Source organism: Ammospiza nelsoni, chromosome Z, assembly GCF_027579445.1.
Source record: "Ammospiza nelsoni isolate bAmmNel1 chromosome Z, bAmmNel1.pri, whole genome shotgun sequence".
Taxonomy (NCBI): Eukaryota; Metazoa; Chordata; class Aves; order Passeriformes; family Passerellidae; genus Ammospiza; species Ammospiza nelsoni.
The window spans coordinates 5,910,031-5,922,195 of NC_080669.1; the positions used below are offsets into that span (position 1 = coordinate 5,910,031).

General features: G+C 49.2%; 1 pseudogene; it reads right to left on the reverse strand.

Annotated features, from left to right (window-relative positions):
• Nucleotides 1-11,757, reverse strand: part of LOC132086420 (serine/threonine-protein kinase PAK 3-like) — a 79,588-nt pseudogene extending 67,831 nt beyond the window's left edge.
• Nucleotides 11,758-12,165: the final 408 nt, after the last annotated feature.

The window sequence follows — 12,165 nt, forward strand, 5'->3', positions numbered from 1 at the left end:
AGGCTGCTCCTGCAGCTTGGTTTGTGCCTATTCCCACACCATTTATTCTACACTGCATGACTAAAGAAAATCTATCCTTTTCCTTACTGAGTTTAGGCTATAGCTTAGTGAAAATACGTGTTAAAGGAGAATAAATGCCATAATCCCCATACATTTTTTCCCTCTCCTCCCCAGAGAGGGTGCTGCCTGAAGGGGTTCTAGAGATAGACCACAACTCTTAGACAACCTGAGAAGGATGTTTCACAGAGAAGACATGTTTATTACCCACAGCTGGACGGACCTGTGAGCAATTGGGTGCCACAGCTTGTCATACACTCATCAGAGCTTCAGGATCAGTGAAGAAATAGGGACAAACATTGATGTGGTCACTCGTCATGAAAATGAGAAGTGCCCCAAAGCCAATGTCAGTTTAAAAGGGAACTTAATTACAGATTGCTACAACTGTGCTGCTTAGACAGAGTGACCACTGTTACGGGATGGCTACAGAATGGCACAACTCTGCTGACCCTATATATAAACAGAGAAGAATCCATTTCAGTTTCCACAATCCCACAAGTATGGTACAGGTTACTAAGTGCTGCCTACATATATCTGTGTGTGTGTATGTATGTAAAGAACCAAACATGGACTGAATTATCTGCATATCCACAGAGCAGGAGTTCTGTGCTCCCAGAGTTTTCTCAGCAGGCCTCAGTGGAGTCCCGGAGTTTTCTCAGCAGGCCTTTGCAGTGAGTTCTGAGCCAATGTGGGGCTCTGCTGCCATCCCAAATCTGAGCTTCCCTTGCCCAGCCTGAGTGCAAGTGGGGCACGTGCTGGGCATGGCTGGAGATTTTCATGGCCAAAATCCTCCAGCATTTACATCTGCCCATGGCTTTGGGTAGCACAAATCACAGAACATCCATCTCACTTGATAAATGATATTTCTTGCAGACTGCTAGAGCCACACTGCTGATCGACAAATACACGCTGTAGCTGCTGCTCTCTGTGAAGAGAGGTGTGGCTACAACTCACAAGAATCAATTTCAGTTGGAAAATGTCCTTTTTTTACAAATTGCTATACTCATGCTGACAAAATAGAAATCTCAATTTCTATATAGAAATTGAGAACTATAGAACTATAGCTCTATAGAAATCTCAATTTAGGTTAAAAACAGGAATTTATTACATTATTGCAACCAGTCCATGTTAAATTATACAAACACCAACTTCAGTTAACAAAACCTAATTTATTGCCAACCTCTACAACTCACCAAACACAAAGATCAATTAGGTGTTTAACAACTTAATTTATTACATAATTCTACAAGTATACAGCCCATATAGAAATACAAAAATATGCATTCCCTCCCCAAGTAACCTTGTACCAAAAACCTTATGGATAGAATTATACAACTATCCCACTCCATGCATGTTAAAATAGTACTAAATATATATATACCAAAAAAAAATATAAATACATATATAACACAAACCTATCTAGAAATATACAAATATCACTATGCCAAACTAAATATCCACACAAATGCATCAATACAAATAAACAACTATACATCTGGATACATAGGTAAAAATAATTACACATAGAAATGGATCAATATACATATAAAAACATAAGAATAGGCATGTATAGGCATGTATACCTATACAAATACCAATATACCTATTTAAAGGGCCATATATTTATGACTGCATCAAGAGACATAGATAGCAACAAAACTGTATACATAGGAAATAGAACTAAAGACAGATATATCAACTTCCATATGCTATGTATATGTTTATATATGGTTGTTATTACATTTATGTATATATATGTACACTTAGATACATATATACACATATGTGTAATAACAAACATATATAAATCTATACATAGCATACATCCATAAATATAATGACATATAGAAATATGCCTGTACAAATAGCAGGCTACATATGTACATATCCATATAATAATCTCTGTCCACATGTAAGTCCGTGTATCTTTAAACAGAGCTCCAAGTAGAGGGATCCCAGCTGCCCCATCTTCAAAGCCTCTTCCTCGGGCTCTCCTCCCGTGCAGAGCAGCTCTCCTGGACAGGAACAGCAGATGGAACATCTGACAAGGAAAGGGAACACTGAGTGAGTATGGGGATGTTTCCCTTGGCAGCAGCTGCACTTCCATCAGGGAAGAGGAAATGTCAGAGCCTCACCAGGAGGGTGGGAAAGAGAAAGCAGCCGAGCGGGCCAGGCTGTGGTGAGCGCAGTCGCAGCGGGACTGTCCCGCAGCTCCGGCAGCCCGGCAGAGCCGGCACAGCTCCCGGGCCCTGCCGGCACAGCTGCCTTGCCCAAGGACAGCCCCTGTGCCAGCCGGGAGAGCTGCGCTGAGCGGCCCCAGCACGGGCAGGGCCCGCTCCTGCCCGCCGGGCAGTGCCCACGGCCACAGCCCACGGTAACCTCAGCCCCAGCCTGCCTCCCCGGGCCTGTGGCCTCAGCCGGGCTCTCTGCAGGCTGGCAGCAGCAGGTCCCCGTTCACTGCTCTTGCACTGGCCTTCAGCTCCTCCCTGCTGCCTCCCGTCAGTCTCCGGCTGTCCTCAAGGTTTTTCCTTGCAGTTGTGGCAAAAGTGGAGGCTCTGGAATTGCTTCCAAGGCCTGGCAGAGCTGCAGTCCCTGCTGTGCTCCCTGCTGGCCCACTCCATCCCCTCAGCCCCGCCATGCTCTGGGTGAAGCCCCAGCCCCCTTCAGTTTCTTCAGCCCCTCACAGTCCTCTCACCCCCCTCAGTCCCTTCTGAGCCATCCCGTCCCCTGAGACCCGCCAGCCCTCAGCCAATGTCACTTCCCTGTCACCTCAGTGCCACCATGGGCCTCGGCTGCCCCACAGCCCTCAGCCCCAGCAGCAGCTCAGGGTCAGCGTCCCTTCGGCGCCACCGCCCCCTCAGCCCCCTCAGCCCCCTCTGTCTCACTGTCCTTCTGCAGGGGGACAGTGCCTGGGGCCAGCGGCAGCTCCCACCGCTCCAGGGACAGCCGGGGCTGGAAGCGCTGCTCCGCCCGGCCCAGCCGCCAGCTCGGACCCAGCACAGGGACAGGGGACACAGGGGGTACCGTGGGAGAAAAAGTGTGTTTAAAAAACGACTGGATGTGGCACTTCGTGCCATGATGTAGTTGAGGTGTTAGAACATGGGTTGGACTCGATGATCTTAAAGGTCTCTTCCAACCTAGAAATTCGGTCATACTGTGATTCTGTAAAAAGCAAGAGGTGAAAAAGGCAGCTGAGGGGGAAAAGAGCTAAAAATGCAGCCTAGGCCTACACGGGTCAATCTATGCATCTAAACTTCCACATACCTTTAACTAAAAACCTATGCACATTTCTAAATCTATATCTAAGCGCCCAAATGTAAGCATATACATGCAAGCATCTAAATGTAACTCTATAAATATATAAATGTAAATCTCAAAGTCTAGAAATGTAACTAATTCTGTCCCATCTATAACAATATAGATCAATTACCTGTATAGATGTATATATATGCACATACAAACACACCTCTATAAATCTGTACTACATGGATTTAGAAACAGAATTGTAGAAATCTATAAATCTATGTGTACACTTAAGGATTCCACCTGCCCGATGGTCACAGGTTCTCCCTCTGATCCTTCTTCCCACGCAGGACAGCCCTCCTGGCAAGGCAGATCAGCTGGAAATCTGGGACACAAAGGTAACACTGGGTCAATATTGGCCTCTGTGCATCTGTCCTGTTTGGAAGTAACTTTCTTCTTTGAAAGACTGTAAAAGATGGCTGGAAAGGCAGACTCACGCTTGATAATTTGAAGCCTGCTCTTCAAAGAGCCAGACTCCTTCCACGTGTTCAAAACTTTTGAAGTTTTGAAGTATCCCAATAAACTCAAAGCCCTCTCAGTGCAAAGGGCCCCCATGAGAGCTTGAAACACAGACAGTGCCAGCTGCCACAAGGAAGCCCAGCCTTCTTCTTTCTCTGTGCTGATAGAGAGACCTCAGTCCTCACTGAAATGGCTGAAGCTGAAGGTGCTGGGAGCTGAGTTATGAACTAGCACCGTTCCCTGCCATCTACAACCTGCCCTCTGCAGTGAGCCACAGCTCCTCCAAAACAACCACCAGCTCTGGGATGAACAGCTCCGTGACAAATGACCAGGTAATATTGGCTTTGGCATTTATGTATTAGGTTATGCATGTTGTTGGTGATTATGAGTATTTAAAAATAGCATCAGTTAAAACATTTTTAGCTGCTTGTAAAACTAATAGAATCTATCAGCTTAAGTGTGCACTGTGCTGCTCATAGAAACAGTAGTGTAATGAATATAATATCTATGTATCACTTATGGAAACAATTGTGTGATGAGTGTATTGTGTTACAGACCCTAGCAAATCATAAGGGGGAAAAAAAGGCTTGTGTGTAACTGAAAACAGTGTAAGGCCATCCACTGACCAACCTGTTCAAGTGATAAAATAACCCTGACACCAACCAGAGCACCAGAGGACAATTAGAGAATACCATGTTAAATTTAAGGAGGACATACTAAACCCTTATCAGAGGATGTGAAACAGCAGGAAGGAGACACAAGAAGAAATAAAATATATTGATCTGATGCACAGGACGTCATGCAGTAAGCCTGAGTGAGTGTGAAGAAGTCAAACAAATGAGTTCCCAAAACATCAGAAAGTTCCCAAGAATGTTTGAATACAGCATGACACGCATGAATATGCTGGCATCTCAGCAATGTAACCCTATAAAGATAACACTGTCTCTGTACAGCGGGTGCTCTTTGGCTGTTGGCCAGGAGCACCCCAGTGCTGCAAATATTGTCTTTTTTTATCCTATTAGTATTAAACTTTTAAAAATTCTAAGCAGTGAATTCTGTTTTTCACATCTGGGAGGGAAAGAGCTCCCTACCAGGCCTGCAGGCTGCACCAGTTTTGCTCAAGAATGCAGACCCAAAGTGCTCTCTCTCTCCTTTAGTTTAAAGGGGAAATTTCATTTTTTTCTTGAGCTAGTGGATTTGTGACTAATGATTTCCTTGGCCTCAGAGCTTCTGCTGCTTGTATTTTTAATATATCTCACTATACCTATCAGCACAGTGGCACTACATGGATTTAATGCTTGGAGACAAAAAGCTCAGACTTCTACACTGACCTTTTGCTGGGCTTTTCCTCTCTTGCTTCAAGAGTCACTCAGGATTGCCTCCAGAGCACTGACATTCTGCAGCAAATTTATCCATGGACATCAGCACAAAACTGGGACACCCAGCTTGGTGACACAACTGCCACAAGGTCAGGTTTATTCCCTGCTCTCTTGCCCCAGCAGAGGACTCAGTGTCAGAGCCTCTGGAGAAGCGTGGAGGGCAGGGCTCAGGCAGGTTGTGCCTGTGCAGGATTTGAATTCAAGGCAACAGAAAGCACCAATATTGCAGACAGGAACTCAACTCTTCTCATCTTCCTTCTTGCCAGAGGCAGGCTCACCCCTCTCTAAACCAGTGGGGGCTCTTTCCTTACCAAGCTCCTCGGGCTCCTGGGAATTGTTCCTGCAGCTCTTGGTGCCAGGCAAAGCTCCCTCTGCTGCAGCTCTGCCCACAGGCTCCCCTCCTGAAGACTCAGAGGCAACAGTATTATTGGCCTTGAAAGAGAAACAGAAAGGAAGAAACCCTTCTCACCACTGACACAAAACACCTGGTCCAACAACTCCATGGCTCACAGTTCATAGTCTCTTGTTCCTAACAAGAACTCTGGGCCGGAAAGGCCTTCAATAGTCAAAAAGATTTGACTTCTCAAACACAGTCCAAAAGCTGTCAAAGCTGGCAGTGTTGAACATGGGTGTGATACTGAAAACATGGAATGGCTGCTAAGGAGGAGTCCTGCCAGCTCCTGGCACAGGGATGTGCCCCTTCCTCCACAGCCCTGAGCACAGCAGTCTCATCGAGGCTGCAGCTTGGCAGGGACAGCATGGGAACACACATCTCTTCCCACAGAGATGCCCAGGAGCAAGGGGAAAGAGCTCTGCAACATGGACAGCAAGATTGGCCAGTTTGCCCAGCTGAGGATTTCCCAGATGGAAACTGGACTGCAGGCAGCAGCTTACTGAGAGGACAAGAAAGCTGCAGCTGCCGCCCAGCCCCAGCCATGGCTCTGGGAGCGCCCACACGCACAGCAGGGCTCACACAGCAGCAGCAGCAGCCCAGCCCTTGCTTTGCCTTGGCCTTCCCACCCAAAAGAGGCACAGCCCACATCTGCTGCTGCAACAGAGGCACCTCTGGCATGCCCCTCCCTGCCTGGGACACTTGGCCTTCCGTGCCACTTCCCCAAACACTCTTCTCTTCTTTCCCATCAAACAAAGCCTCTTAGAACCTGCAGAGCTTCCACTTCCACACCACAAATGCTCCTGCATGAGGGGTTCTTCCCAGGAAAAGGAGCATCCAAACTTGGCCAACACAGGCTCACGCCTTTTCATCCTTACTCATGGATGACATTTTCATTCCCTCTTCTTTAGGAAGTCTTATTTTACCAGACAAAGCCTTCCTTGTCCATTCACAGCTGAACTCAAGAAGCCTTTGCTCCTCAGCCATGCAACAACATTCAGAAGCTCCCAGTCCAGCCCCTTTCTTCCCTGTTGAATGCTGTTACCTGAGCAGAGGGAGAAAACATCTCCTCCGGTGTCTCAAGCACCATGTCCAGATCCGGTGGTGGCAATTCCTCTTCCCCAGGAATATTCCACAGCCAGCTGTGGCTGTCCATGCTGCAGAACCTGTACTGGCAGCTGGAGTGCTGGGGGCTTGAAGTGTCTGGCCTGGCTGCAAGAATCCAAACACATTGGTCAGGCTCCACAATGTGTCTTTGGGACGCAGAGCTCTAGTGGTGCCTTGGATCAAACATCACAGGAAGCACACACCAACCTCAATTCCAGAAATGTATTCAGACTTCCCAGGGGATTGGAGGAGTGAGTTCTTCCTCTTAAAAATATTTATCCAAATTGACATGTACATAGATTAAAGCACGGATTGTAAATCGGATACAAATACACACACAAACCCCTTATAATCACAGTCTTTTGCATCTTCCCAGCAGTTTTGGGTTCTTATCACAAAAGAACACAGCAAGTGGATTCAGCCAGGAAGAGCCCAGATCTTCAGACACACATGCTGAAATTAAACTGTGAGTTTTTCCTAAAACCATCCTTGAGGGTGAGGCTGTATTCTGCAGCTCCAGCTGTTCTGGGGCACACAGAGCTCATTTCAATGACACAGCTTGATTTGCAGGGCAGACAGTCTTAAATATCTGCAATATCCTATCAGGGTCCTAGTTTGGTTTAATTCAGAAAAAGAGGGGAGTCCAACTAACACTGACTACTTGTTAGGCAATATCTTTCCCCTTGCCCTTGTCCCCCTACAGAGAGGCTGTGTGGAAAATGCCCAGAACTCCCTCCAAATCTGTGGCAAGGACAGGAAAAGCAGGAAGAGAATCTTTCTGTTTTCAACGACCCTCTTCCTAGGCGCCTTGACACTTTCTACCTGATTCTCACTTGAGATGTACCCATGATAGAGCACTGCAGGAAAACACTTGAAAGGGTCATTTACTAGGACCTGCTTGGAAAGCAAGGGTAGAAGCTCTTTCCCTACCTGATGGGCTGCGGGCTGGCAACTGCTGCTCTGAAGATGTGCAGCTGCTTCTCTCTGGAGAGGCCATGGAAGGGCTGTGATGGTCTATGTGGGCCAGAGAAAGGATTAGCTCAGGTTGGCATTTAAGCTCCATGGGACCAAGCAGAATGAAGAGCTCACAGTTGAGATGAAATTTGCTTGTGCCTGGCTCCTCCAATGAAACCCCAAGAAGTCCAGATGTGGCAAACACTTTCTTGGGAGAAGGTAGGAAAACCTCAGAGTCTTGAGCACCTGCACTTAGCCCGGAGGCAGCTCTAAATCCTCAGGTGAAGCGGTACTGAGCAACTGTACTTCTGTCAGGGAAAACAAAAGCTCCCAACATCCCAAACAGGGCGAGAAAGCAGAACACAAAGACCCCCATATATTCTGGGGCTATTCAACTAGCAATGCCTTGTCCATTTAGCTCTCCCCTATTTGTTCAACTGTCTGGGAAAACTGTGCTGCTGCTGTTTCTTGGCAGGAGGCAGCTGCCAGAAAGCCAACTGGCAGGTCTTTTCCCCAGTGCCCCAGAGGGACAGGAGGCTCCCTCCAGCTGGGCGTGACCAGGACCAAGCCCTAGGCTCACACACACTCACGGAGAGCTCCCCAAGCATCCCAGGGCAGGGCAAGGAGCAGTGCCAGCCACGGCGCACGGCTGGACCAGCTGCAACCGAGCGGGCCAGGCTGTGGTGAGCGCAGTCACAGCGGGACCGTCCCGCAGCCCCGGCAGCCCGGCAGAGCTGGCACAGCTCCCAGGCCCTGCTGGCACAGCTGCCTTGCCCAAGGACAGCCCCTGTGCCAGCCAGGGCAGCTGCGCTGAGCAGCCCCAGCACGGGCAGGGCCCGCTCCTGCCCCGCTGGGCAGCGCCCACGGCCACAGCCCACGCCACCCGCAGCTCCCAGCCTGTCTCTCCGGCTCTGGGTGGCTGCCTGGTGGGGAAGAGGGCACTGCCTGCTCATTGTGGAGCTGCTGGAAGCGGCTGTGACCTTCTTGCCCTGCTGCTGCCTGTTGGCCGCGCTCCAGCGCTTGGTGTGGATAAGGAGGTTGGGGCAGTCGCAGCCATGCTGTAGTGGGGCCAGGCCCCGGCATTGCCCAGCCCAGCTGAGCCAACCCAGCCCGGCACCCTGTGGAAGCTGTAGCGGTGGAGCTGGAGCACGAAGCTGCAGAACTGCGTGGCTTGGAAGGGGTACAGAGCCACCCGGCAGGCATCACGCAGGCTGAGCAGCGCCCGCTGGAAGAGGGAGAGGTCAATGAGCAGCCCCTGGGCCCGGCTGTCCCAGCGCACGGAGCGGACACGGGGGGTGTTCACCAGGTGCCTCGGCTTGGCAGGGAAGGTGCTGACGCTGAGCCCAGTGGGCAGCGGCAGCGCGGCCCAGGTGCAGGCCGGACTTGGCGGGGATGAGCGCGGCAGAGCCGGGGCTGCGGGCACAGTGCGGGCAGGGCGGCTCCCACGGCTGACTGGCCTCCACAGGGAAGGGAAGGGCAGGGCCTGATATGGCAGAGCAGGGCAGTGGAAGCCCTTGGCAAGGGCACTGGGAGCAGTGACAGGCTCTGTCCCCACGCTGCATGCCATGCCTGGGTCACCATCAGTGACTGAGAGGAAGGACATTGCTCTGTCTTGGCTGGGGAAAGGATAAAAAGGGGGGAGGTTGGAAAACATTCATTTGGTCTCCTTTTCAGCCAACTAGGTCTTTTTATCTCACCATGTCTGCATCTCTTTGGCAGAGTTGGCACATTTCTTGTGATTTGGAGTCAGCTACAGCAGCAGAAACGGGCAGGAAGTTTTTCAGCATTCATATCAAAGCTGAAGTGCTGCCCCATTGAGGGATGTTGCTTTATTCAAGAGATTTTTGGCCTAGAATTATGGGAAACTCATGCTGGTGTCTTCCCAAACAGTGTTGCCTTTTTCTTTTCTCAGGAATCACCACTTCTTCTGCCCATCTGGAGAGAGTTCCCATGCAAATGTCTCCTGCAGCTAACTCTTGTCACTGTAGACTGACAAAGGAGATCTTGCAGTGGAGAGAGACTCCCTAGAGCTGCTGTGGAGAGGTGAAGGGGGAAGCTTTGTCCTTTAGTCTTGAAGTCTTGTTGGGAGCTGCTTGTGGTCTGAGGGATGGAAACCAATGATGTTTATCCAAGCCTTGCAGTTCATTCCCGAGCTTCCTGACACTGACACACCACAGACACTTTGAGGTTGTCTTATTGGCAAAGAAATTTCAGTCTGGGAACTTTTTGAAATGCTTCAAGTATTCTTTTTTTTTTTTTTTTTTTGCTTTTCTTTTGCTTCCAGAGAATCTTTTCCTACTTTTTGGGGAATTCCTTTTGCTGCTCTCCCAGATTGGGCCAATTCCCAGGGCTCCTTCCCAGAGTGAGGTGTAGCCCATGGCCTCCATTCTCCAGCTTGAACAGAAGGAAGTACAGAGCTTGCTGTTGTGGGAGAGGAGCTTTTCTTTCCTGCCTTCTTTCCCTTTGGGACAGGTTGGTGTGTGCTCATTTGATAAAGGCAGGTTTAAACTCTGAAGCAGTTGTATTTCAATCTGCTCCCTCCTCGAGCTCTTCTGTGGGTATTGTTGGACAAAAGGCCTCTTGGTGGGGGCTCCTTGTAGGCAGGTTAAGGAAGGAGGTTGATATTTCAGGGTTGTGAATGCTGAAAGCAGCTGGTTTCCGGAGGTGTCCAGAACTGGGAGTGGCTCCTTTTCTCACCTGCCTGCAGAAAAGGAAGTTGCAAAGTGGGAATTTAATTTGTGGAGATGGCCACCAGGGGTGTTTGCCAAGAGATGGGCTGGGAGAGAGGCAGGTCTCATGCTAAACTGGCTGTGTGTTTGTTTAGATGGTAGGGAGGGTCAGACACAGACACCATCTGAAGGAACAGTGTCATTTACTGTAATGCAAAAGTGTGAAAAAGAGTCAGGAAAGGATAAGCTAAGCAATGCATCTCAGCATTATTACAAAAGGTTGCCTCTGGTTATTAAGGAAGATGCATCACCAGGTACCACAATGCTTTCCCCTTCCTCCAGTGCTGCACATCAGCTGGGGGAAGCTGTTCCAGCAAAGCCCTGCAGAGGCACGGCCGGGAACCGGGAAATTCTGCGGTGCCTCCCCTTTGCCGGCCACGAGGCTCCCGAGTGCGCTGTGAGAGTAGCCCGGCTCTGACAGTGCTGGACGAGCAATGTGCCAGAGCTTCTGCTGGGGCACAGCTGGTTTCATTCTCCTCTTGGTTTTTTCCCTGAGTGTGCCCAGGGCTCAAGGAGGAACCAAGGCCAGGTGTGGCCTTGTCCATTTTCCTCATGCAGAAAGGTGAAGACGTGTTTCACCAGTGAATGGATGCAACAATCGTTTTGATAGTAATACTTGGTTAAGGAGCAGATACATGGAACTTTTGGTTGGAAAGGTCATCTAAAGGGCAGCTTTAGCTCAGGCCCTATCGTTGAGGCATCAGTCAGAGTCTGTTGTTCAGGCCTTAGTCCTTCAGTACTTTGTGGTGTAAATCAATGCTGTGCAGAGCTGGAAACAAACAAGTCTGTCTTTAACGTATTTGAGACAGGGAACAGGATTAGCCCTGTAAGGCCAGGCTAGGGCCAAGAGCAGAAGGCCAGCACTCTGCTTTTGCCCATAGGCAGCCCTGCAGAGCAAGCAGCCACTCCTGCCCAGGGCTGAGGTGCCCGAAGCTGCCTCCCCGCTGTGCAGCTCTGCAGAGCCCGCGGGGCGCAGGGTCCTGGGCAGCCAGGGCAGCCCAGCTGCCTTGGATCACAAGGAGTGGCCCAGAGAGAAGCTGCTGCCCTTTGCTTTGGAACTGTTCCTCAGAGTCTTGTCATTAATCCACAGTGTCTGATGTGTCTTCTTTTCCTCTCCCAGATTTAACACAGCTTTTTGAGAAAATTGACTGATGTAGCTTCTGCTTCTGGTGGTGGTGCTTTTGTCTGCAGGTGAGGGCAGGTGATTTGAACCAAGGACGGAGTCCATTGTTAACACCCCAGTTTTGCCAAATCATGAAAACCATTCACAACTGAGGTACTGGTGCTGAGCAGTAGGTTTTTTCTGCCTAGTTTTCAGAAAGCATATACCTTAAGAAACCCAACAGATTTTCCTCCACGTGGTTACCAGCAGTAGCATGACTCCAATGTTTTCCACCTCTTTTCTGTCTCTTTGGTGCTTTTAAGAGTTCCTCAGTGCCCAACAGGAATGAAAGAAGATGTAGTATTGTGATTTGAGAGCTCTGTGTTGTGCCTTGCTGCATGAGTGTTCATAACAGGCTGGATACCCAACTCATGGCTCTGTTGAGGTAAATTCATCCCAATTCTGTGCAAACAGCAGCCCCAAGATGCTGAGAAGAGCAAGCACAGTGGGTGGGTGTGCATGCACACACTCGGGGCTGACTGCTGTGTGGGCAGAAGGTTTTGGACTGCTGTACATCTTCACTCTCCCAAGCTGGAGGAATTTATCAAATCTATATGAAATGAAAAGATATAAATCGATATGAAATCAAAATAGATCAAAATGTATGAAATAACAGGTAGTCAT